The 13,561-nt window shown below is 41.1% G+C and overlaps 1 protein-coding gene across 2 annotated transcripts in view; it reads left to right on the top strand.

The window, feature by feature from the left end:
* The first annotated feature begins 5,205 nt into the window (after positions 1–5,205).
* Positions 5,206–13,561, top strand: part of CDH20 (cadherin 20) — a 119,600-nt gene continuing 111,244 nt past the window's right edge. Inside the window, exon 1 of one of the 2 annotated variants that reach the window (XM_065052585.1) lies at positions 5,206–5,684. The gene's annotated coding sequence lies outside the window, so the exon portion shown is untranslated. The remainder of the gene's footprint in view (positions 5,685–13,561) is intronic. The other variant, XM_065052584.1, reaches the window with a different exon arrangement.

The following is a 13,561-nucleotide window of genomic DNA, read 5'->3' as shown; positions in this document are numbered from 1 at the left end:
TTGGGTACACATGCTTGCCTGTGGACATAACAACTTGAAAGCTATTCCTATTACTGGTTTAGTAACATTTTACAAAAGTGGATGTGATTTTTATGGTCGTACTTATTCTTTTCACCATTCCTGTTGTTATATATGTATCGATACGTCACACCTTCAGCAATGTGCAGTTTCGTTTTATTGCTTTGGAAACTTTTTGGGTTTGGGTGATGGCCTCATTTTATCATTTGGGATACAGAATTCTTTTTAGTTAATATTAACCTATTTCCTTTCTCAAATAGAACATATAGCACCCTGAAATTGTTGCAGTTTGAAAAGCTGTGATAATTATTGCACAATCAGTATCAGTGCAGCTTAACACAATTAACTGCAAAAGCAAATAAATGGTTAGAGGAGCACCCAGTATTTGAAAAAGCTGTGAAGGTGCTACACAATCTACATTGTATCAATTCCTCTTACACTTCCTGGTGCAAACATCTGATTCTAGTATTTGTAAAATTTGTAAAGAATGAGCGTTTCATGTTAGCCACCTGTAGAGTGATACCACAACACAGCTTGCATCTACAAAATCAAAAAATGTTTGTTTTGTTGAAAGAGTCATGAACAGACCTGGATAGAGTGAGGCAGCAGTATAAGACAGAAATATAAAAGCTGTTGTATGATATCAAATGACAACACAAAAGTGGAAAATAGTTGTTTTTCAGATTTCCCTTCTCTTGTTCTTTCACCTCTGTCATTTAGGTCACTTGTAACTCATTCCTAATTTCAGTCCTGCAAGACAGAAAACTATATGAACACATAAGCCATACCTATACATAATGCTGTTTCTTCCAAGTTTTCCTCATAGGAGAACAGTGTAAATAGCTTGCAGCATAAAAATTCTCTTGTTCAAATAGTGGTAGCAAAATGTTTCTTTCATCTCTTGGAAAGCCTCTAAATTTTAAAACTACTCAGCATGCTGCATTCTTTAGTATATTTTACTCTTTCGCATGATTTAAGCATTATGTATAGTATGGTAGCAGGGAGAACATCAAGAATTGGAGAGAAAAGACTCAGTCCTTTCACATAAGGACATCTAATCAAAGGCTTTATTTTAACAAAGGCTTTATTTTAAAGAGCAAGGGATAGTCCACAACAAGGCAACGCTGACAAGTGGCCAATAGGTTTGAATACATGTTTGAATAAGATTTTCTTCAACAAAGGTAGGAGAACAGGTGGCTAAGAAGAAAGCTGTGTTGGATTGGCCTTCCCTTACCCTACATTAAGCAGTGTAGAAGACAACTCACCATTTTAAGTGACTGAGTAGTGCAAACCAAGGAAAGAAGCAGAGCCAAGACACACAGTTCTGAGGGAGGAGACCTTTAAAAAGTTTGCCTGACAGAGGTAAGCTCAGGTAACCCTCTGAAAAGGATGAAGACTCAGGCCCTCATGCTGAGCTAGGCATGGGGACTCATCACTGATTACCTGGAAGAAAGGGAGAATGAAGGCAAAAAGAAAGACATGTAACTGAGAAGGTAGGGTCTTGAAGCCTCTTGAATGACAGGTGCCAAGGTACATCCACAGACGTATGTCTCTGCTTCTGCTGTGCTGTTGTTATTTTAAGTTCTTTGCTGGGTTTCATGTGCAAACGCACTTTTTAAACAGATCATGTAGCAATTCAGGAGTTTCACCACTGTAGTCTGTGGCATTTGGGGCTTTCTTGGGTACACATGCTTGCCTGTGGACATAACAACTTGAAAGCTATTCCTATTACTGGTTTAGTAACATTTTACAAAAGTGGATGTGATTTTTATGGTCGTACTTATTCTTTTCACCATTCCTGTTGTTATATATGTATCGATACGTCACACCTTCAGCAATGTGCAGTTTCGTTTTATTGCTTTGGAAACTTTTTGGGTTTGGGTGATGGCCTCATTTTATCATTTGGGATACAGAATTCTTTTTAGTTAATATTAACCTATTTCCTTTCTCAAATAGAACATATAGCACCCTGAAATTGTTGCAGTTTGAAAAGCTGTGATAATTATTGCACAATCAGTATCAGTGCAGCTTAACACAATTAACTGCAAAAGCAAATAAATGGTTAGAGGAGCACCCAGTATTTGAAAAAGCTGTGAAGGTGCTACACAATCTACATTGTATCAATTCCTCTTACACTTCCTGGTGCAAACATCTGATTCTAGTATTTGTAAAATTTGTAAAGAATGAGCGTTTCATGTTAGCCACCTGTAGAGTGATACCACAACACAGCTTGCATCTACAAAATCAAAAAATGTTTGTTTTGTTGAAAGAGTCATGAACAGACCTGGATAGAGTGAGGCAGCAGTATAAGACAGAAATATAAAAGCTGTTGTATGATATCAAATGACAACACAAAAGTGGAAAATAGTTGTTTTTCAGATTTCCCTTCTCTTGTTCTTTCACCTCTGTCATTTAGGTCACTTGTAACTCATTCCTAATTTCAGTCCTGCAAGACAGAAAACTATATGAACACATAAGCCATACCTATACATAATGCTGTTTCTTCCAAGTTTTCCTCATAGGAGAACAGTGTAAATAGCTTGCAGCATAAAAATTCTCTTGTTCAAATAGTGGTAGCAAAATGTTTCTTTCATCTCTTGGAAAGCCTCTAAATTTTAAAACTACTCAGCATGCTGCATTCTTTAGTATATTTTACTCTTTCGCATGATTTAAGCATTATGTATAGTATGGTAGCAGGGAGAACATCAAGAATTGGAGAGAAAAGACTCAGTCCTTTCACATAAGGACATCTAATCACAACTGTGCTCAATAAAATCCTCTATATTCAAGAACTTATTTTTATGGTTCATGTGAAGCTTGAGAGTTAGGGTCAGTTTATTTAAGATTGTAATTTTATTTTTTGTTTTTGAGGAAGAAGATGAGATAGGTCTTCATCCACCTGTTCTGTACATATGTGCATTCCGCATGTGAATGTCTGAAAACTTTCCTCATTTTTCCTGAAAAAGCCCGGTGGTTGAAAACATACAAAGCTGATGCAGGTGAGTTAAAAGACACATTCTTTGCAATGTACTCTCAACTCTGATTTCAGAAGCACAGGAGAGCACTCTTCAGATTGCATGAATCAGCCCTGTACTGGGTGGGGGAACATGAGACACTCAATGGAAATGTAAGTTCCTCCTGTTTTACTGTATATCATGTAACAGCTCTTAGGAAAGATAAGTCACAGACATATAACTGAAAGGTGTCCCTATGAAGGAAGACAACACACAAGTCAGAAATTAGATTGTACAGCCACATCTGCTTTAGTAAACACAATGTTTGGATAATCCATTCAGTTGTACATGTGAAACTGAGGAGCTTGTGTATTCAATGTGTAGATTTTTTCCAATACTGTGATTCTGTGTATCATAGAATTCTCTTGGGTTTTCTGTGTCATACATGAATGCTGCATTATGTACTATACATTAATTCCAAATTATGACCTTAAGCAATTGACAGTATCTGCATTTTTTCCATGGTGCTGTGGTATATGCAATAATCAAAGAGCACCAACTGCAGCTGCCATACCATTAAAATTATACTATGTATTTCATTCTATTTTTTTTCCCTTTCTGCAGTCCAACTTGGGGAATAAAACAAATTCACAGACTGCTCTCAACCTGAGATGCAAACTTTTCAAGTGGCATCTGCTTAGCCTTTTAAATTATAATCAGACATATTTTAAGCATACTATATGGAAGCAGAGAAATGGAGATGCGTGTATATACTGCAAGAAGTAAGTATTGTGAATAAAATCTTAGCCTGGAAAAAATTACATACTGACTCGAAAACCAGCTCAATTCTAGCAAGAGGTCATTGCTCTTGTAATCAGTCTGCCAGTGGTAATGGTGTACTGATAACTTTCCAGGATGTTATTACAAGTATTCTGTCCTATTATTGGGTAAAAGTGGTACTGAGGGGCATGTTTTGCCTTACCATTGTCAGAAGAGTACCAAGCCTCTGATGCTGACAAGCAATGCTGACAAGAGCCATTTCTGCCTCCTTGGACTGTTACGCTAAAATTGTTCAATCAGCCTGAGGAGTCCAAAAATGAACATTCAATAGAGGAAACTGAGAGACCATCTTATTGCTCCCCAACACATCAAAGTATTCATTTACCATAGCTGTAATTCATCATTTGTTTGGGGCATTTTGCCAGTTTACAAACTTCCAACAACTTCTCTCCAGAGATCTGACTGCCCTTTTTCTTTTGTAATGCTGGAATGTCTGTGCTGTGATCAATATGAAAAATGCAGGGCCAGAAAACTAGCCAGCGTGACCTTAGCTCTGCAAATAATCATTAGTGCAAATCTGAAGAGGAAAAAACCCAAATCTTGACTATAATCTGAATCTTCATCTCAAGATCTAATTGTTGAAGGACTGGCAGCATCCCAAGGAATTGATAATGAGATTTAGAGTCTCCTACTGCCAGTCACTGGCTTGGCCACAGACTGCCAGGGCACAGCTCTGCTCCAAGCTTAGCAGAGTTGCTTGAGGTTTACCAATTTAACTGAGATGGGGAATGGGCTCTGTGCTGCCAGGAAAAAAAGTTATTACTACAGGGAGCTATTACTGAGGTAATAACCTTCTCGTACCCAAGTGCACAAGTTTCCCAATTTCTTTCACACATACAGGTCATCAAAGTTGGTACAAGTTTGCCACCTTCCCACACTGTACAGAAAGGTGAAGGCTTGCACAGAGGTAGGTTAAGAAATATCTGCCCTCCTAGTTATGTCAGGTTGAGGTTGAGGCAAATAGGGCAGGCAGAGAGGATGCCTTGCCCTGCTGCTGCCTTTGCTGCGGTTGTTCTGTGGGTAGAGAGTATAACAGCAAATGTGGCAGCTTTTATGAACATTGAAATGATCTTTAAAAGTGGATGTAAAACCCCTTTATTATTTGGTTGTTTTTCCAAAGTCTTACACAATCCCTCCAGGAAACCGTACTATTTACCCTCATAAAAGTAGCTCTGACATTAGTCTCAGGATGTTTATTAACTAAAACTGAGCCTTCTGAAGAAATTCAGCTTTCATGTCCGTAGCCTTTTTGTTAAATAAAGCAACGCTTCGCCTCCCCAGTATTACTTTTCGTCAGCCTCAGCAGCCCATTTTCTCACAGCCCGTGTGGTGCGTTTTGAAATCCTCTCGAGATGTAAAAAGCCCTGCAAAGGGGAGACACGGGGCTCCTTTTCCCGCAGCCGGGGACCTGCATGGGGCCCGGGGGCATCAGCTGGTGGGGGGGTTTCCCCGGGAAGGGGGGCGGGAGAGCGGGGCGGAGGAGGGCGCAGCTCCCCGGCACCAATCGCTTCCCGCAGGTCCCCGCGGTAGCGTTAGACCCGCCGCGATATTGAGGGAGAGCGGAGCCGGGGGCAGCGGCGGCCACTTGCAGAGGGGGCAGCTCCGGGGAACGGGGCGGCCACTGGGCTCCCTCCTCTTCTTCCTCCCCCTCCGCCCTCGCCCAGCCCGCCGCGCAGCCCCGCGCAGTTCCGCGCAGCGCCCCCCCCTCCTCCCTCAGCCCCCCTCCGCAGCCAGAGCCAGCAGAGAGCGGCAGCGGTGCGCGGCCCCTGCGGAAGGAGCGACAGGGGGGCGCGGTGATGTGAAAGGCGCACCCGGCGGAGGAGGGAAGTCCCATCGCCAGGAAGGCAGCCGGGAGCTTCTCCGTACCGCAAGGTAACCCGTCCTAGCCTTCGGGGACTTTTTCTTCTTCTTTTTTTTTTTTTTCCAGCTATTTTTTCCCCTTTTTCTTTCCTCTTTTTCTTCATTTTTGTTTCTTTTATTTATTTTTTTTCTTTTCCCCCTTTCCTTTTTCTTTTTTTTTTAATTTTCTTTCTTCTTTTTTTCTTCTTCTCTCCCTCTTTATTTTTTAATTTTATTTGGTATGTTCTTTTTGCAGGGTTGCTTTTGGTTTTTTTTGGTTGGTTGGTTTGTTTGATGGGGTTTTTTTGGTTCCTTCTTTTTTTTTTCCCCCCCTTTTCTTCTTTCCCCAGCCCTTTAGCTGACCAGCCTCAATCAGGGGGCCAGGAAGAGGCGGTGAGGGACGGAGCGAGCCCACACCGGGTCGCTCTGGAGTTTGCCTGGGACAATCTTCCCCCACTTCAGGTGCACTGCCGTAGCAGGCAGAGCTGCGCTCGATAGGGCAGGGCAGGGCAGGGCAGGGGGTGTCCCGGCGCCGGGGCTCGCCGTTGGTACCCGGGAGCCCGTCGGAGAGGCGGAGCGGCGACAGAAGTAACCGCCCGGGGCACGGAGCGGCTCCCTCCGGCTGTCCCGGGGCGGAGACGGCGGGGAGCCGCCGCGGGGGGATTCTGCAGAAAGCGGAAAGCCTATAGAAAAAGATGTGTGGGAGAGGGGGTGCTTCACAGCAGGAGCTGGAAACTACCTCCCGTCTCCTCTCCTCGCCGGGGCTCCCGAAGAAGAAGCGCAACCCTCCCCTCGCCCCCCCGCTTCCACCTCGGGGGGTCCGGGGGCTCCGGTGCTCGGCGGGCGCCGCGGGAGCGGCGCGAAGGGGATGAGGGGGGAACACAAATGGTAAAAGATACGGAAGGAAGAGACCTAGTGGCTGGGACATAAATCAGGCAGAATATATGGGGAGTTGATGAGAATAGGTCTTTTCACCCTTAAAAAAAAATAGCCACTTTGGAAGAGAAAAAGGAGGCTGATTATTGGCATCCAGCTCTGAAACCCAGGCAGCTGATGCTGAGGGGAGCCAAAGGGAGCAGTTCTTCTGGGTTTAAAAACAGCAAGACAGTCTCTGCCAAAGATTGCAGTAAACACTGAATAAAGATTTCATTGTGGCTTGGTGTGACTGGAATAATTAGGCAGTTAATTGTTCATTCTGATCTTAAAATTCAGTAATCAGTAGTGCACAGTAGGAAAAAATACGGGGGAAAGGGAGGAAAAACAGCAATGGGAAAATGTATTACTTTTTCCTCTTCTGCAGGTTTTTTTTTTTTTTTATTATTCCCTGGTGAGATTGGAAGCACGTGGGTCCCTGTCTGTTTAGACAGAGAACACCTTTGTAAAGCTGGGGTGTAATTGTGCTTTTGCTGCCACTGTGTCAACATCATTTCAGGCTGGACAAAATCAAACTATGAGACTTAAAGAAATCTTATCTTATTGACATGAAATCTGAAGATGCCTGGAGAATGAACATTTTGGCTAGATTAACTAATACCAATTAATGCATTTTACTTATGTGCACTTTATTGCCAACTCAGCAGGGATGGAAGCTAATGGTGCCAGCTTTTGTGCTGCTCTAAGACATTTTTCAAGCAGGCACAGAAGGTTTTAATGGTAAACTGTTTTGAGTTTTTAACACTGTGATTGTGTTCCTGTTCAACTGGAGTTCCTTTGCAGCAGTGACTCTTTCATGATAATCCAGTGAAATGATCTCTTGTTGCACTGTGTTAGCTATTCTCTGTGACACAGCAGGAAAATACAACCTGTGTATATTTGTACTGGAGGTGGTTATGAGTTGTTGAGCAAGATACATTTACAAGCAATAGAGTATGACTTACTGATATTAACTGGAAGATGGCACCATAGGCAAAAAATGTTTGTCTTTCCAGTATAGCATGTTTTTCCATATGTATACATTTGTGATAAAGAGCATAATAGTGGATTAATTTTCAGAAAAGATGGAAGAATATTATGTTTAAAACAAACAAACAAACAAAAACTTACAAAGAAGTCCATAGTCATTTGAGCAAAGTAAAAAAATTATTCAAAGTCTAATTGTAAAGGAAACAGACTCATCCATATAACTTCCTTGACTTCAGAGTAGTTATATGAAACATTCATTAGGATTGGAGACATCCATGCAGCCTACTCATCCACCACAAGTAAATACATAATTGTGCTGGAATTTGTCGAGGTCTAGAAAGAAATTCAGAAAAGTATAATTTTTTTGCCACTGCACATGCAGAAAGCTAAGAGCTACCAGTTACAGAAAATAATAATAATAAAAAAGGTGCTGGGGGAGTTTTCATTCAACACTGAAAAGTAAAGCAATTTGTTATATTTTATTGAAGCTGATTTTTTTATTACTTTAACCTGCATTTTGTGAGATTTTTGTGGGGAGACAAGTAGAGAAAACACAAGGCATGTTGTCCATCGAACAGTGTAAAACTGATATAAAACAGCAGTCTTTGCTCAGGTCACAGAGTTTAGAAGAGCAAGGACAGAATGGTGACTCCAGAGATTTGTCCAAATTGATGGTGAAAAAAACCAACTTGTAACAACTGAGTATGTAAGGACCAACATTAAGATATGCTTTACAAGCATTTTTTTAAGCTGTTGAATGTGTTTTGTCCTACCAGTGATACTCAGTATTCTGTCTATGAAGAGTGTTCCTGATTTAATGGCAAGCTTTATTGAAAGGATATCTTCAAAGCATTTTACTTACTAGTTCAGCCTGGAGGGGGGTGTTGCTAACTTCAGTTGCACCTATTTAGTCCGAGAAACCTAAGGCTGTTCTGCTTCTCTTACAGAAATACAAAAAGTGTAGTGATCAAGTGATCGCATGAGAGACACTGCTTAGGTTTCTGCTTTGTGATATTCTGACAGAGAATGTTTGTAAAAATCTACATAGTGTACCCCTTAGACAAATACCACGTTAAACTCTACAAGACTGGTAACAAGATTTTGAGGTAAGACTGAAGGTAGTTTTACCTCCATTTTCAAATACAAAATTTCCTAAGTGACTCCTCATCAAATTGTAGCTAACTCCTGAGTACTATCTTATACCTAAGAGTTGTTTGAAATGCATGGTACATCTTCATAATAAAATTGCATTGTCACAGACATAATTGTTATTCATAACAAGTAGTCTCACAAACAGATTCTGTCCCTGTAAGTATTGAGTCTCAGTCAGGCCAATTATGACTAAATTACAGCATGTTCTCTGCTGTATCAACTAATTAAAGGGTAATTAATAAAATGATAATTTCATTCCATGGCAATGTCTACATCTGGTTGTCACAGCAGAGATTGTCTGACATATGGTTAAATGGTCAGATTCTACATTGTATGAATGCAATGTTTGCCCAGAACACCTGGCAAGCCAGAGGAATTTTAACCCTTAAGACATGAATTTCAAGAATCTGTGTCAATGTGCTATTAGACTGGTTTGCTCATTCTTTCCATCTAGTCTTCTTACGTGTTTAAGAAAATTTAGTTTTCTAAGTTAATTTAAGTAATTCTCTTGAGGTGGTGGAAGAGTGGGAAGAAGACTTGGGATATTAGATTGGAAATGAAAGGTAGAATAGTACTGACTTCTCACCATGGGAAATAAAATAGGTGGGTCTAAATTAATTTCTGACAGGAGACTCTCCATTGGTTCTCTTATTACTGGGAGCATTCCCTTTAGGGAAAATCAGGCTGGAATTAGCATGAAGACAAAATTATCTTTTTTTCCTAGATACAATCATATGCCACAATTAAGACTGAGGTTGTGGTCACAACATGGAAAAATTTGCTTTGCAGCCTTTCCACACTGTACTTGTCACATGTAGATAAAACAAAAGTTAGCTTCTCAAGGACAGTAACTGTAAAATTCACACACGCTAAAGAAATGAAACAATCTTTTACCAAGTCAACAGATGATATGAATAAACAATTCTATTGTAGATACCTGATGTATGCATATACCCCCAAGTATCAATGATTGAAATTTTCAGAGCTGCCATTACATAGTATTTTATACATAGCTTAAGGGAATACATCTTAAGCCCCAGTATTGCCTTGAAAAATTTCAGTCACTGCTGTTTCAAAGTGTACAAGAGGGTGTATCTGTCCTTTGAAAGCATAAACTCTAAGTAGTGGTACTTTAACATGGGTTAAATGACACTTTCTTATCTATACTGGGTCAAGCTGAATCCCTCATAAAACAGAACGAGAAATGAAGTAGCAGGCTTAATGATTTCCTTCTCTTCAGGAAAAAAATAAAAAAGGCATGAAAAGAGGAAAATATAATAGCTAGTAGTTTTTCACAAATAGAGCAAAGTAAAAAGGATGCAGTAAACTGCAGGAAGACATGAAAAGTCTGTCTTTTCCCATGCAAGCCATCCTCAATGAACAGTTCCCCCAGTGAGCAGTCAGGGTTGCTCATCACCTCGCGTGGTCAGGTGCAGAGCGTGGCCAGAGATACTTATAAAGCGCTGTTTGTCTGTCTCTCTGAGAGCCCGACTCCCGCTTCTTGAGAATTTCCAAGCGCACGGATCCATCTCATTTTCATTCTACTCGTGTAACTCATTAACACCTGGAAAATCTTTTATAGCATTTAACTGCATCAGATGCACTGTCTGGCACATGTTTTCCTAATAGGACTTTCACTGTGGTATTGTCAAAGGGCCCTTATGTCACAGCTGGGAACATGAATCTGTCATGTCAGTACTGTACCTTGTTTTAGATAGTAATAGTGTACGAGTGTGTTTTACGGAGGAGCCAAATATGCCCATATACTGCATTAGCAGGGAAGAATGTGAAGCTTGTTCCCCTAAATAAAGATCCAGGCTGGTGGTGGTAGAGTACTTTGTACCATTTAAACACTGCTGCCTCTAAGGCATTGCACTTAAGGAAAGGGAAGTCTGTGGCAAGCAAGGCACATCTCAGTGTTTTAGTAGTGTAATGCTGCTGGTTAATGATATGTCATCATTTACATTTCATTGGGAAAAAATTGCCAGAGGTTTCTAATTCAGCAGAAACAACTTAACTAGAAGTTGAAATGAAAGTCCTTACCCTGGGAATATTTGTTTTTAAAACAAGTTTGATTTAAATATATTTGCCAATATAAGATGAAGGGGAAGAGAAGTAAATGTTTCCTGTTTCCATATGCTTTTTGCATCCATTAAATCACTGTAAACTCCAGTTTTAAAAAGATTACTTTGTAGCTCTGTAGTAAGAATGCCTTGGGTAATTAAAAAAGGATAGAACTGTGAAAACTGACTGCAACATGAGTATGAGACCTACTTTTTCACAGGAATTTTTAACACAGTTACATACATTTCATCTGAAAAATAAGCACTTAAAATTCAGGAGTTGTGATGCTATCATGACACCGAGCATGTCATGATGGTACTCCAAAAGACAGAGCCCACCTTTGAAAATGTTTGCAGACTTCAGAAACTGTAGTTGTTGTGAAGGACTTGACTCAGGTCTTCATTTAAAGAATGAATGGATGAAAGGAGCATTTCATTCAGTCACAGGAGGTTCCAATTTTTGAACTACTTGGTTTGCTTTGAAAAGCATAAGTATAGTTCATATACTAAGAAATGAATGAAAGGGATCTCAGATAGTTAAGTTGAAGGTATACTGTGAAATGCTTTCTGTATGCTTAAAATGTTTGTCCCTATTGTTTTTGTAAGAGATTTTCAAAAGCCTGAGCCTGCAGGGATTGATATCCTAAACCATCAGCAGTCCAAGCTTCAGCTGGAATCAGTGAAACACTGAGGTGTTCAGGTTAGAGGACTGCCTTCTGAATATCGCTCTTCATTTTCTCCGTTTTTTTGCCGTTTGTGTCGTCTCCTGTTTTTTCTAACAGTGACAGCATTGAGATGCTTTCATGGGCCCATACTGTTAGTTCACTTCCATGTCCTCAACAAAGAGAGAAGGAATAGGGCTGGTTAGGGCTCCCATAAGGACCCTGGGGAGAACATGTGGATTTGTTTCTCAGTAGGGCCTTTCTGTAAACTATTTCAGGTTTTTTTCAGGAGGACTGAAGCCCTTCATGCTTCTGCATAGACACCCAATGGAGCAAGCACTCACCAAACTGTGTAGGGTTTGCCCTGCTAACTATGCAGCACCCAACAATGTAGCCCAAGAAGTGCTAATGGTTTTCAAGTTGAGCCCACACTGGAACTTAATTCTTCTACATGATTCCTTTTAACTTACTGCAGAAGCAGACCAAACATAAAAAATGAGTCTATGTAATTGTGGTGGATTGACCCTGGCTGGACACCAGGTGCCCATCAAAGCTGCTCTCTCACTCCTACTCAGCTGGACAGAGGAGAGAAAATATAACAAAGGCTTGTGGGTTGGGAGGACAAGGGAGGTCACTCAACAATTACTGTCATGGGCAAAAGAGACTCGACTTTGGAAAATTACTTCAAATTATTACTAATCAAAACCAGAGTTGGATAAGAAACTAAAAACTTAATTTTAAAACAGCTTTCCCCTACCCCTCCTTTCTTCCCAGGCTTAACTTTATTCCCTAGTTCTCTACCTCCTCCCAATCAGTGGCACAGGGGGATAGGGAATGGGAGTTGCATTCAGTTCATTACATGTTGTCTCTGCTGCTCCTTCCTCCTCAGGGGGAGAACTCCTTACACTCTTCCCCTGCTCCAGCCTGGGTTCCCTCCCACATGATACAGTTCTCCATGAACTTCTATGTGAGTCCTTCCCACAAGCTGCAGTTCTTCATGAACTGCTTCAACATTGGTCATTACCACAGGGTGTATCCTTCAGGAATGGACTGCTCCAGCGCAGGTCTCCCATGAGGTCACAAGTCCCGTCTGCAAACTTGCTCCTGCGTGGGTTCCTCTCTCCATGGGTCCACAGGTCCTGCCAGGATCCTGCTTCAGCATGGGCTTCTCATGGGGTCACAGCCTTCTTTGGGTGCATCCACCTGCTCTGGCATGGTGTCCTCCACAGGCTGCAGGTGGATATCTGCTCCTCCATGGGCTGTAGCCTCACCGTGAGCTGCAGGGGAATCTCTCTTTTGGCACCTGGAGCATTTCTTGTTCCTCCTTGACTGAGCTTAGTGCCTGCAGAATTGTTTCTCTCACATATTCTCACTCCTCTCCCCAGCTTCAGTTTTCTGTTGTGCAGGGGTTTTTTTCTGCTTTTTAAATACGTTATCAGAGAGGCGCTACCACCATTGCTGATGAGTTCAGCTTTGGCCAGGGTTGGATCTGTCTTGGAGCTATCTGGCATTGATTCTACCAGATATGGGGGAAGCTTCTAACATCTTCTCACAGAAACCACCCCTGTAGCTACCAAAACTTTGCCGCACAAACCCAACACAGTAATTAACCTTTCTACATGCCCGGGTATTGTGAGACACAGTTAAGCACCCTTGCAGTATGTAACCTAGTTGCAGCAATGCAAGTTAAGGATTGCGTGAAAGGCTTAACTATAAATTTCCTTGCTCGTTTGAGTTTAGAATTGCAATAATGATGTAACATGAATTAAAATAGCAGTAGTCAGTTGCTAGTTGGCAAATCTCTTAAGAATGATATAGGTACCTCACTAGATTATTATAAATTGTGTGCCTTCTGTGCACTTAGCCCATTGCTGAAATTAGTCTATTTTGTTAATTTTAAAATACTTCTGAAGAGGAGGGAAGTGTTTTAACAAATAAAGTTCTGCTGGCTCTCAGTGAGAATCAGAAGACTGATGTCTGCAAAAGGGAGCTCCCTAAATGAAAAAAAGCATTTACATGCAAAAAAAATTTGGAGTTTTTCCCCAAGTGTCCTCCAATCCATACATAATCTGGAGGTCGTTAACCATTCAAGTACATATTATGTATTGCTTGACCTTCGGTATAATGTATT

This window comes from Columba livia, chromosome 2 (genome assembly GCF_036013475.1).
Source record: "Columba livia isolate bColLiv1 breed racing homer chromosome 2, bColLiv1.pat.W.v2, whole genome shotgun sequence".
Lineage (NCBI taxonomy): Eukaryota > Metazoa > Chordata > Aves > Columbiformes > Columbidae > Columba > Columba livia.
This window is presented reverse-complemented; position numbering and strand designations above follow the sequence as displayed.